The sequence below is a fragment of the Agelaius tricolor genome, unplaced genomic scaffold (assembly GCF_023055355.1).
Source record: "Agelaius tricolor isolate 1412-34295 unplaced genomic scaffold, bAgeTri1.0.p SCAF_43, whole genome shotgun sequence".
Lineage (NCBI taxonomy): Eukaryota > Metazoa > Chordata > Aves > Passeriformes > Icteridae > Agelaius > Agelaius tricolor.
The window spans coordinates 1,291,403-1,304,979 of NW_027269303.1; the positions used below are offsets into that span (position 1 = coordinate 1,291,403).

The 13,577-nt window shown below is 51.5% G+C and overlaps 1 long non-coding RNA gene across 1 annotated transcript; it reads right to left on the reverse strand.

Moving 5' to 3' along the window:
- Positions 1–2,129: 2,129 nt before the first annotated feature.
- On the reverse strand, positions 2,130–3,257 carry LOC139604007 (uncharacterized). Its single transcript, XR_011683871.1, has 2 exons — positions 3,128–3,257; positions 2,130–2,633 (listed from the first exon to the last, which is right to left on the reverse strand). It is a non-coding gene; the product is annotated as an uncharacterized lncRNA (long non-coding RNA).
- Between the last annotated feature and the right edge of the window lie 10,320 nt (positions 3,258–13,577).

Genomic DNA, 13,577 nt, shown 5'->3' on the forward strand with positions numbered 1-13,577 from the left:
GACTGACAGTGGCCCTCTGCACTCCATGGGCCCAGCTAGATCACAGCAGAGCCTGGCTTTCATCAGGTTCTGATACCTGTTCTGCCAGCTGACAGGGCTGATTTAAAGAACACAGAAACCAATGGGAAGAATGGTCTTATTTTACTGTGAGTGTTAAGGCAACAGAAAATTAAAATTATACATTCAATACAACTACATGCTTGGCTTTAGCAACAAGCAAAAAGTAGCAAGGTAATGCACCTAATCATTATTATAGGAGAGAAAGGATAGGGACTGAGAAAGACACATCCCCAATTGCCTAAACACTTTACTATCATCCAGAGTCTGCAGGCACTGGGGAGCCCCATTTCACAGCGAGGACCTGGAGAACTCTTGCAAGCACTTGGGAAAATCCCACGTGGTGCATCCACCCGTAGGTGAGGTCTCCCAATTTGCTCCAAAAGTGGGTTCAGCTTTCATAGGCCCAAATGAGCAAGTCAAAGGAACTGGATTGTATTTTTAGCCCATGAACTCCTGGGTCTCCTGGCACTTTTGCTGACCAGGAAGACCCAGGGCTTGGCCAGAGCCCAGTCCCTGGCTTGGAGGGTTTCCCCTAAAATATCCTACAAGCCTCTATTCATGTCAGTTGGGAAAATTTCTTGGAGTGTTACATTTCTTGCAGGTAACTACACAAGATTATGTGAAAGTCTCCAAAGCAGCTGGCTTTGGTGTTAAACAGCTGCAGAATCACCTTGGTCATCTATTTTTAGCTAACTAAAACTGATGGTGTTAGTCACATAATGCCCAGGGTTTGTCCTGTAAGCCAGCTCTGGCTGAGGGCTGCCCCTCAGGCCTGAGCACATCAGCAGCTGAAGTGACCACGACTGGGAATGGCAAAAACACCCCCTGGGACTGGCCCAGAGGCCCTGGGACTCCCTGGCATGGATCACCTCAGGAGACAGGATTTCAGGGAGCCCAGAGGACTTTGGGGAGAGCTGCTGTGGACACAGAGGGAATGGCACAGCTGGATCCCTTGCCTGGGCTCCCAGAGGACCCTTCTGCTGTGGGGCTGCTGAGGGTGGAGGAACAGCAGGTACCCATGGCCACCCCAAAGCAGGGCCCCGTTGGCAACACGGCCCCGACCGGGGCTGCGGGACCCCATCCCTGGGATGAGTCAGGAGCTGCAGAGCTGGGAGTGCTCAGCCAGAGCCGCTGAGCCTTCAGCAGCCCCACACGGCCAGAGTGTGAGCCCAGTGGGGAGTGGGCACTGACGGGGACTGTGGGGCCTGAACCAAGGCCCAGCCCCACTGAGAGCGGCTGTGCCGGACATGCTGCAGCTCCAGGAGCAGCTGGAGCCCCAGGCAGCCAAGGGGAGCCACCATGGATGTTCCTTTCTTCCCCTCAGAAAGGACACTGGGAAGCTGGGGAAGTGTCAGTGAAAGGAGCAGGGATGGTGGGAGCTGTGGAACAGCACTGACACGAGAAACCCAAACTCTCCTGAGAAAGGAGGGCAGAAATCCCTGGTGTCCAGCATCCTGCCAGAGAAACCCATTCCCAGAATTACCAACATAAAGCCATCCTCCAATTCTCTGGATTGTGATGCTCCTGACCCACTAACACCTTCCCCCCAGAGTGAAGCTCTGAAGTGGGATTGATGGAGGAAAGCTGAGCTCTGAGCCAGGCCAGGGTCAGTGCCAGGAGCATCCCCTGGCGCTGTGTGACAGCGGCTCTGCAGGAGCTGGGGATGCACACAGGACAAACCTGAGCATCTCCCAGCATCAGATACCTCAGAGCTCACACAGCAACACGGCCGTGGCTCTCCCAAACTGGATTTAGGAATGGCACACCTACTGCAGCCATTGGATCCAGATCAGCCCACATCCCTTTGGGACTGTTATAAATGAGAAACTTGACTGGGCCAATATTCAAGCACAAACCGGTGCCAGCAGTGAGCGGGGCCCGTTGTTTCAGGACTGGTTCCTATGGGAAACATCCCGCTTCCCATGGCAGACATCCCGCTCCAGTCAGGCCAGCACCCCTGGGTTAGAATTTGAAGGGTCTCAGTCTCAGTCCTTGGGGAGGGCTTCAAGCTCCATCCTTGACAGCGGTTGTGAGGCATGTTATGAATAAGAAGCTTGACTAGGCCAATATTCAAGCAGCAATCAATTTATTATTTAATATGGTAAAGTATGAGCAATACAGCGCTGGGTACAGTCAGGGAAGTTTTCCCTCCAACTGCACCCCGATAATTGAGGGTTACAGGTATTTATAGGGGTACTCATCAGCTTTTTTCAACAGTTTCTATTTCCAATTTTTACTCATCAGCAATTTTTATTTCAAATTATTACATCACAATTCTATACACTATTGTGATTTGAATTTCTCAGGATGTATTTTCAAAGGAGTATCCCCAGATGGTGATGGTCCGGTTTCCAAAAGAAGAAAGACGAATCTCATCTGGTGGAGTCCAGCTCCCCAGATGTGGGTCCACCTTTTAATTGCAGAGACTACAAATCTCATAACAGTGATGTCCAGCTTCCCTTTGGTCAAAACCATAAATCCTTGAGGTGATGTTCATCTTCCTTTCTCAAACTGTTTTTCTCTGCTTCAATAAGGCGTGAGATAAGTATATTTCCTATATATATGATCCAAAGCTATAGTTTCAAGGATACAAGTAATATTCTAAATTTATACTTCAAAAGGTTATTATTGCAGAGCTCTTTTATGGATTAAATAGAAGCAAAAAGCAACATCCTTAACACCTTAATTCCAATGCTCCTAAATCAACCAGGGTTAATTGCAAACAAAAGATGGGTTCAAAGGCCTTTTTCCATGCTTTATTTTCCTCAGTTATTATTAGAATTCGCAACTATCCCATTGTCGATGTCCACACATTTCTCATTCGCAAGCACACAATTCGCCTGTTTGTACCTGACACGAAACACAGCTTTGCATCTCACAGGCAGATGAGGGATCTTTGGACCGTCTCTTACAGACTGACATCCCAAAGCATAAAACTAATCATGGATTTCCCCTTAAAAATAAAATTTACTGAATTAATAAAATTATAATTATTTTTCTTATTTATAAAAGAATTATTCTATATTTGTATTACCAAATTTGAATATTTATATTAAAAAATCCATACCTTTTTAGCAAGCAAAAAATTTATTGGTCATTGGTTCTAAGGAACACAATTCCTTTCATTAATTCATTGACCAGTGTGGCTATTGATTTCTCCTTCTTTATGCTAATTAGTCCCATTTTAAATCTTTTTGTCATCTTTTTTATCATTTTCACAGACAGGATAAAAGGGGCCACTTTGGGGTCCAGGGAGAACTTTCTGGGGCACATTTGGGGCAGTTCTGGGTCTGGGGAGGGAATTCAGAGAAAACTTGAGGGTCTGGAGGACACTTAGGGGAGCCGGGTGGGCACTTGGAGGGGCACTCAGGGATTCCGAGGGACAGTTCGGGGTCCGGGGCAGCACTTGGGGGTCCAGGGGGGCCCTTGAAGGTCAGGGAGGGGAATTTGGGGCACTTCGGGGTCCGGGGCAGCACTTGGGGGGCTCTGATGGGGCTCTCTGGGGCGCGGGGGGTGATGGGAGCTGTAGGCAGGGGTCTAATACAGTTTAACGGGGCCGGGGAGCATCACGGGAGTTCAAAGCGCAGCTGCAATGGCTCTCGGTGGAAGCGCGGGGCATGACGGGAGATAAAGTCCCGGCTGGAAAAGCTCTGGTCGTGCGCCGCGGAGCATGATGGGAGCCGTAGTCCCGGAAGTGGCTCGAACGCTTTGTTTAGGGGTCCGGGAAGGCACTTGGGGGACACTTTTGCGTCCGAGCCGCGACTTGAGATCCTCGTGGTAACGTAAACGGTTCGGGAGAACTTGCGGGGATCTCGGGGAGCTCTAACCGGGCTCTTTAGGGTGCGGGGTACAGCAGGAGCTTTCGGCGCGGGACTGTTCTGAGGGGCTCTGGGGCCGCGGAGGATGAGAGGAGATGAATTCCCAGAAGTGGCTGTACCGGGCATCTGTGGGGTTGGGAGCTCTGGGGGGTCCGGGGACGCTTCTGGGGGGTCCCCAGTGGGTGCTGAGTGGGCACTGAGGGATCCTGGAGGGTCTGAGGGACACTTAAGGGACAGAGAGGGGTTGCGGATCCCGGGGGTTCTGTGGAGCGCGGGGCATGACGGGCGTTGTAGTCCCGGCTCCAATGGGGCTCAATCGGCCCGCGGGGCATGACGGGAGTGTAGGCAAAAAGGAAAGATGGCGCCCAGCCGAGGACCGCCTTCGAGGCCCCTTTCCGGGCGCTGATTGGCTGTGGGTGCTGATGGGCGGAAGCCTCGGCAAATGGAATGTGGCGGAGGCGGGAGCAGCCCATTCAACCTCTCCAGTCCCAGTACAGCGCAGTTCATCCCAAGTACAGCTCAGTTCATCCCCAGTACTACCTCAGTACAACCCCAGTGCCCCTGCAATCCCTCCCAGGACAGCCCAGTAAAACCCCAGTTCCTCCCCAGTCCCTTCAGTACAGCCAAGTCCCTCCCAATACACCTGAGTGTACATTCCCAGTCCCTTCCAGTTCCCACTCAGTGTCATCCACAGGATGCCCCAGTGTCTCCCAGTCTTCCCCCAATGTTCCCAGTGTCCCCAGTATGTCCAAGTCCTCCCCAGTGTCACTCCCAGGATGTCCCATTGTGTCCCACAGCGTTCCCAGTGTTCCCCAGTATGTCCCAGTGTCCCCCCAGTGTCACTCCCAGTATGTCCCAGTGTCTCCCACAGCCTTCCCGGTGTTCCCCAGTATGTCCCAGTCCTCCCCAGTGTTTCCAAGGACAGTTTCATTTCTCACGGTGCCCGTGGCAGCCAAACCCAGCAGTGGGGTCAGTGCAGTGCCCATGGCCACAGCCCCTTGCAGTGGCCCAGTGCAACTTGGGCTGATGATCCACCCTCACAGCCGGCCCAGGGCAGCTCTGCAGTGGCTTTGGTGGCACCTGGGGCTGGCACACACCTGAGCAGTGTGTCTGTTTGCAGTGGGGAAACTCAGGAGTTTGAGATTGCTGCAAAAAGCACAAAAAGGGAAAACCCCTCTTAGGCTGGGTGCAGCCAGCTCTCCAAGCACAGCAGCTCCCAGGGCAGTGAGGACAGGCAGGATGGGGCTGGGCAATGTGGAGCAAGGTTGTCCACGCTGGGTCAGAGCTCCAGGCACAGCTTCTGTGAGCAGGCCAGGGCTGCTGAGGACAGACCCTGGGTCAATATCAATCACAGAATGCTGCAATCACCTCTGCTCTAAAGAGAAATTAAAGACACCCTTTAAAATAGGAATGTGTATTTCTTACAATTTCTTTCAAATCTTTTTCCATAACTGGGCTAGGAAAACTTTAATGACCCTCTCAGGGCTTTGGTGTTGTTTACATCAGACTCAGTGCCTGAGAGTGTCTTGAAAAAACTTCTCAAGAACTCGAAGTTAAATTAAGACTCCAAATTTTCTTGAAGTTTTAATGGGTCCCACTGAGGGACACGACTGGGAAAATGTCCCCAGGTTCCACTGCGAGCAGAACACGGGAGGCAGTGATGGCAGCTGGGGACAAGCAAGGCAAAGGTGTCTCTGGTGCTGAGCAAACCTGGGTGTGTTTCAGGAATGCAAAGGGCCAAGGCCTGAGCCCCAGCCCCTGGCCAGGCAGATCCTGTCCCTCCCTCATTGCTCAGGGCCGACAGCCTGCAGGGACAGAGGCGCAGGGCAGGGACACCGTAGGACAGCCTGGGCTGCACAGGGCACAGGGATGGGCAGCAGCTGCAAGACAGCCCTGACAGAGCCAACTTGGGCAGCACTTTGGCCATGGCTGCTGGCCCTGGGCCTGAGGCCATGAGGGGACAAGTGACCCTTGCAGGCCTGGGGCCTCATTGCCTCCTTGTCCCTGCTCAGCAGCCTGGCAGGGGCCGCCCCATGCTCCTGCCCTTGGCATTGCCCATCCCCACATGCCAGTGCCCATCCCGGGAAGAGCCCTGAGCAATGAGGGAGGGACAGGATCTGCCTGGCCAGGGGCTGGGGCTCAGGCCTTGGCCCTTTGCATTCCTGAAACACACCCAGGTTTGCTCAGCACCAGAGACACCTTTGCCTTGCTTGTCCCCAGCTGCCATCACTGCCTCCAGTGTTCTGCTCGCAGTGGAACCTGGGGACATTTTCCCAGTCGTGTCCCTCAGTGGGACCCATTAAAACTTCAAGAAAATTTGGAGTCTTAATTTAACTTCGAGTTCTTGAGAAGTTTTTTCAAGACACTCTCAGGCACTGAGTCTGATGTAAACAACACCAAAGCCCTGAGAGGGTCATTAAAGTTTTCCTAGCCCAGTTATGGAAAAAGATTTGAAAGAAATTGTAAGAAATACACATTCCTATTTTAAAGGGTGTCTTTAATTTCTCTTTAGAGCAGAGGTGATTGCAGCATTCTGTGATTGATATTGACTCAGGGTCTCTCCTCAGCAGCTCTGGCCTGCTCACAGAAGCTGTGCCTGGAGCTCTGACCCAGCGTGGACAACCTTGCTCCACATTGCCCAGCCCCATCCTGCCTGTCCTCACTGCCCTGGGAGCTGCTGTGCTTGGAGAGCTGGCTGCACCCAGCCTAAGAGGGGTTTTCCCTTTTTGTGCTTTTTGCAGCAATCTCAAACTCCTGAGTTTCCCCACTGCAAACAGACCCACTGCTCAGGTGTGTGCCAGCCCCAGGTGCCACCAAAGCCACTGCAGAGCTGCCCTGGGCCGGCTGTGAGGGTGGATCATCAGCCCAAGCTGCACTGGGCCACTGCAAGGGGCTGTGGCCATGGGCACTGCACTGACCCCACTGCTGGGTTTGGCTGCCATGGCCACCGAGAGAAATGAAACTGTCCTTGGAAACACTGGGGGAGACTGGGACATACTGGGGAACACTGGGAGCGCTGTGGGAGACACTGGGACATACTGGGAGTGACACTGGGGAGGACTGGGACATACTGGGGACACTGGGAACATTAGGGGGAACACTGGAAGACACTGGGGCATCCTGTGGATGACATTGAATGGGAACTGGAAGGGACTGGGAATGTACACTCAGGTGTATTGGGAGGGACTGGGCTGTACTGGGAGGGACTGGGGAGGAACTGGGGTTTTACTGGGCTGTCCTGGGAGGGATTGCAGGGGCACTGGGGTTGTACTGGGGTAGTACTGGGGATGAACTGAGCTGTACTTGGGATGAACTGCGATGTACTGGGAGGGACTGGAGAGGTTGAATGGGCTGCTCCCGCCTCCACCGCATCCCATTTGCCAAGGCTTCCGCCCATCACCACCCGCAGCCAATCAGCGCCCGGAAAGGGGCCTCGAAGGCGGTCCTCGGCTGGGCGCCATCTTTCCTTTTTGCCTACACTCCCGTCATGCCCCGCGGGCCGATTGAGCCCCATTGGAGCCGGGACTACAACGCCCGTCATGCCCCGCGCTCCACAGAACCCCCGGGATCCGCAACCCCTCTATCCCTTAAGTGTCCCTCAGACCCCCCAGGATCCCTCAGTCCCCCTTCAGCGCCCATTCGGCACCCCCAGAAGCGCCCCCGGACCCCCCAGTGCTCCCAACCCCACAGATGCCCGGTACAGCCACTTCTGGGAATTCATCTCCTCTCATCCCCCGCGGCCCCAGACCCCTCATAAAACGGTCCGGCGCCGAAAACTCCTGCTGTACCCCACGCCCTAAAGAGCCTGGGTAGAGTTCCCTGAGATCCCCGCAAGTTCTCCTGAACCGTTTACGTTACCACGAGGATCTCAAGTCGCGGCTCGGACGCAAAAGTGTCCCCCAAGTGCCTTCCCAGACCCCTAAACAAAGCGTTCGAGCCACTTCCGGGACTACGGCTCCCATCATGCTCCGCGGCGCACGACCAGAGCTTTTCCAGCCGGGACTTTATCTCCCGTCATGCCCCGCGCTTCCACCGAGAGCCATTGCAGCTGCGCTTTGAACTCCCGTGATGCTCCCCGGCCCCGTTAAACTGAATTAGACCCGTGCCTACAACTCCCATCACCCCCCGCGCCCCAGAGAGCCTCATCAGAGCCCCCCAAGTGCTGCCCCGGACCCCGAACTGTCCCTCGGAATCCCTGAGTGCCCCTCCAAGTGCCCACCCGGCTCCCCTAAGTGTCCTCCAGACCCTCAAGTTTTCTCTGAATTCCCTCCCCAGACCCAGAACTGCCCCAAATGTGCCCCAGAAAGTTCTCCCTGGACCCCAAAGTGGCCCCTTTTATCCTGTCTGTGAAAATGATAAAAAAGATGACAAAAAGATTTAAAATGGGACTAATTAGCATAAAGAAGGAGAAATCAATAGCCACACTGCTCAATGAATTACTGAAGGGAATTGTGTTACTTAGAACCAACGACCAATAAATTTTTTGCTTGTTAAAAGGTATGGATTTTTTACTATAAACATTCAAATTTGGTAATACAAATATAGAATAATTCTTTTATAAATAAGAAAAATAATTATAATTTTATTAATTCAGTAAATTTTATTTTTAAGGGGAAATCCAAGATTATTTTTATGTTTTGGGATGTCAGTCTGTAAAAGATGGTGCAAAGATCCCTCATCTGCCTGTGAGATGCAAAGCTGCGTTTCGTGTCAGGTACAAACAGGCCAAATGTGTGCTTGTGAATGTGAAATGTGTGGACATCGACAATGGGATAATTGCGAATTCTAATAATAACTGAGGAAAATAAAGCATGGAAAAAGGCCTTTGAACCTATCTTATGTTTGCAATTAACCCTGGTTTATTTAGGAGCATTGGAATTAAGGTGTTAAGGATGTTGCTTTTTGCTTCTATTTAATCCATAAAAGAGCTCTGCAATAATAACCTTTTGAAGTATAATTTTGGAATATTACTTGTATCCTTGAAACTATAGCTTTGGATCATATATATAGGAAATATACTTATCTCACGTGTTATTGAAGCAGAGAAAAATAGTTTGAGAAAGGAAGATGAACATCACCTCAAGGATTTATGGTTTTGACCAAAGGGAAGCTGGACATCACTGTTATGAGATTTGTAGTCTCTGCAATTAAAAGGTGGACCCACATCTGGGGAGCTGGACTCCACCAGATGGGATTCATCTTTCTTCTTTTGGAAACCGGACCATCACCATCTGGGGATACTCCTTTGAAAATACATCCTGAGAAATTCAAATCACAATAGCGTATAGAATTGTGATGTAATAATTTGAAATAAATATTGCTGATGAGTAAAAATTGGAAATAGAAACTGTTGAAAAAAGCTGATGAGTACCCCTATAAATACCTGTAACCATCAATTATCGGGGTGCAGTTGGAGGGAAAACTTCCCCCACTGTACCCAGCGCTGTATTGCTCATACTTTACCATATTAATTAATAAATTAATTGCTGCTTGAATACTGGCCTAGTCAAGCTTCTTATTCATAACATGCCTCACAACCGCTGTCAAGGATGGAGCTTGAAGCCCTCCCCAAGGACTGAGACTGAGACCCTTCAAATTCTAACCCAGGGGTGCTGGCCTGACTGGAGCGGGATGTCTGCCATGGGAAGCGGGATGTTTCCCATAGGAGCCAGTCCTGAAACAACGGGCCCCGCTCACTGCTGGCACCGGTTTGTGCTTGAATATTGGCCTAGTCAAGTTTCTCCTTTATAACAGTCCCAAAGGGATGTGGGCTGATCTGGATCCAATGGCTGCAGTAGGTGTGCCATTCCTAAATCCAGTTTGGGAGAGCCACGGCCGTGTTGCTGTGTGAGCTCTGAGGTATCTGATGCTGGGAGATGCTCAGGTTTGTCCTGTGTGCATCCCCAGCTCCTGCAGAGCCGCTGTAAAACAGTGCCAGGGGATGCTCCAGGCACTGACCCTGGCCTAGCTCAGGGCTCAGCTTCCCTCCATCAATCCCACTTCAGAGCTTCACTCTGGGGGGAAGGTGTTAGTGGGTCAGGAGCAGCACAATCCAGAGAATTGGAGGATGGCTTTATGTTGGTAATTCTGGGAATGGGTTTCTCTGGCAGGATGCTGGACACCAGGGATTTCTGCCCTCCTTTCTCAGGAGAGTTTGGGTTTCTCGTGTCAGTGCTGTTCCACAGCTCCCACCATCCCTGCTCCTTTCACTGACACTTCCCCAGCTTCCCAGTGTCCTTTCTGAGGGGAAGAAAGGAACATCCATGGTGGCTCCCCTTGGCTGCCTGGGGCTCCAGCTGCTCCTGGAGCTGCAGCGTGTCCGGCAGCCGCTCTCAGTGGGGCTGGGCCTTGGTTCAGGCCCCACAGTCCCCGTCAGTGCACACTCCCCACTGGGCTCACGCTCTGGCCGTGTGGGGCTGCTGAAGGCTCAGCGGCTCTGGCTGAGCACTCCCAGCTCTGCAGCTCCTGACTCATCCCAGGGATGGGGTCCCGCAGCCCCGGTCGGGGCCGTGTTGCCAACGGGGCCCTGCTTTGGGGTGGCCATGGGTACCTGCTGCTCCTCCACCCTCAGCAGCCCCACAGCAGAAGGGTCCTCTGGGAGCCCAGGCAAGGGATCCAGCTGTGCCATTCCCTCTGTGTCCACAGCAGCTCTCCCCAAAGTCCTTTGGGCTCCCTGAAATCCTGTCTCCTGAGGTGATCCATGCCAGGGAGTCCCAGGGCCTCTGGGCCAGTCCCAGGGAGTGTTTTTGCCATTCCCAGTCGTGGTCACTTCAGCTGCTGATGTGCTCAGGCCTGAGGGGCAGCCCTCAGCCAGAGCTGGCTTACAGGACAAACCCTGGGCATTATGTGACTAACACCATCAGTTTTAGTTAGCTAAAAATAGATGACCAAGGTGATTCTGCAGCTGTTTAACACCAAAGCCAGCTGCTTTGGAGACTTTCACATAATCTTGTGTAGTTACCTGCAAGAAATGTATCACTCCAAGAAATTTTCCCAACTGACATGAATAGAGGCTTGTAGGATATTTTAGGGGAAACCCTCCAAGCCAAGGGACTGGGCTCTGGCCAAGCCCTGGGTCCTCCTGCTCAGCAAAAGTGCCAGGAGACCCAGGAGTTCATGGGCTAAAAATACAATCCAGTTCCTTTGACTTGCTCATTTGGGCCTATGAAAGCTGAACCCACTTTTGGAGCAAATTTGGAGACCTCACCTACGGGTGGATGCACCACGTGGGATTTTCCCACGTGCTTGCAAGATTTCTCCAGGTCCTCGCTGTGAAATGGGGCTCCCCAGCGACTGTAGACTCTGGGTGATGGTAAAGTGTTTAGGCAATTGGGGATGTGTCTTTCTCAGTCCCTATCCTTTCTCTCCTGTAATAATGATTAGGTGCATTACCTTGCTACTTTTTGCTTGTTGCTAAAGCCAAGCATGTAGTTGTATTGAATGTATAATTTTAATTTTCTGTTGCCTTAACACTCACAGTAAAATAAGACCATTCTTCCCATTGGTTTCTGTGCTCTTTAAATCAGCCCTGTCAGCTGGCAGAACAGGTATCAGAACCTGATGAAAGCCAGGCTCTGCTGTGATCTAGCTGGGCCCATGGAATGCAGAGGGCCACTGTCAGTCCATGGAACCCATGGGAGCAAGGCTCAGATGGGAGAAAGGCGTGCACCAAGGAACCCCAGAGACCCTGATGGAGCCAGGGCTGCAGGGTGTCACACAGGGAGGGACCTCATGGCAGCAGGAGAGCACTGTGAGGCTGGGGAACAACGTGGCACCAAGGTTCCTCTGGGACTTGACAGAACCCCATGGATGTGGATAGCCCCAAACGGGGCCCAGAGACTCTTCCCAGACAAAGCCCAGGGAGGGGGATTTGCTTTATTCAGTACTGGGTGTGTGGGGATATCTCCTCCTGACAGCACACAGCACACAGAGATTACAATGGATGGTTACACTCTATGCACATCCATGGTTTTCCTTAGAAAAGGTGTGGTTATGCAAACGATCTCTCAGCACTCATTACCATCATTAGCATACACCAGGCGCAGGCGCAGCGCGCACTGGTGCTGGCGCTGAGGAAGGCTCCGCGTCTTCCTCGGGGGTCTCCTGATGAAGGCTGGACGTCTTCATCGCCGTGCCCTTTGCACCTTTCTCCTCCAGGCATGCACAGTCTCTTGTTGGCTGTTTCAGCAATTTCCTCACTGGTTTTAGCAAGCTCTGCCCTTCATTATTGCCAGTTTTGTTCCCTGTTTCTTGCCAAGTTTCATCCTGTGTCTTGAGCTTGTGGCTGAATATTTGCAAGCTTCCATATTGGGTGCAGTGTCTCTTATTCTCTCCCAAGTATGCCCGGGCACAGTGCTTTTAACCCTTTCACAGCCCAGGACTGGAGAGCCACTCCTGGACACTGGGAATTCCTGCAGGTGCACCCACCTTTGCAGACAATGAGGCTCCAACCTCACTGTGAGAGGGCCCAGCTTTTACACTGTTAAACAAACAAGCTGACACCACTGCTGGTGTGGGAACATCTGGTTTCATTCTCCTGATTGGCTCCTCCCAAAGCCTGGCCAGGGCTCAAGGAGGAACCAAGGGAGGTGACTTTGATCCCACAGCCTCAAACAAAGCCAGATGGGATCTGGCCTGCTTTCTAAATACAGGAATGTAAATCCATATTTCACCAATGAACACATACAGAGATCATATTGCTAATAATGAGTCATTGATGAGTGGATACAAATATTACCTTTGGTTGGAAGGTTCATCTGGAGCTCAGCTTTGCCTCAGGGCCTGTTGTTCAGGCCTCACTCAGGGCCTGGTGAGGCCTCAGTGCTTCAATCAGTGCTTTGACCTACAGATGAACTGCAACCTTCAGAACAATTGCAATAACACAGTTTAAATTTAGGTATTAGGCACAAAGGCATCACCTCTTGTTCTTCAATTAAGTGCTGCTCAAGTTCATTACTCAGAGCTACAATTTGCATTCCTTTTAAAACATGCCTAATTAGTTGCTATTCTCTGTTCTTTATCAAATGCCCCTTTTTTCCTTGAGACTGTGTCTCTTTTTAGACAAGTCCCAGTACTCCATTTCCAGCACAAGGTGTCACAACAACTCCAACATGGAATCATAACACACCAAGTGCTCACAATGCAATGATTGCAGTGACTGCCACGAATGCACTTCACAGCAGCCTCCAATTTGGGAGCCAATCCCACCATGAGGAATTTTCTTCTTTCTGACTGTCTTCTACTCATCTTTCTATTGAGGTGATTCCTGATTGTTGGACCTCAAACCCAGCACTGATAGACATTCCTGCAACATTCCTGTCCTGGAATAGCCCAGGATCCTCCCTGGCCAGCAAGCAGATAATCCAAGGCCGTGCAGTTCTGCAGAGCCCCATTTGTGTTTGTTGGAGCTCGCAGGATGAGAGGCTGGATACTTTAACAGCATCACTTCTTCTAATAATTGATTTAGTTCATTAATGTAAATTGGGTGCAGCCATGCACAGCCAGGGGTTTCCATTTCCCCACTGGGCCATTGTTAAGGGCATGGAGCACATCTGGGAGATGGGTTCTCCATGGAGACAGGTTCCCATCTCCTCATTTTTTCAGCTGCTCTTTTAACAACCCCTTCACCCATTCAACCAATCCTGCAGCTTGTGGATTGTCTGGGATATGAAAAACCCAGCAGTCTTAATCACTGCATTT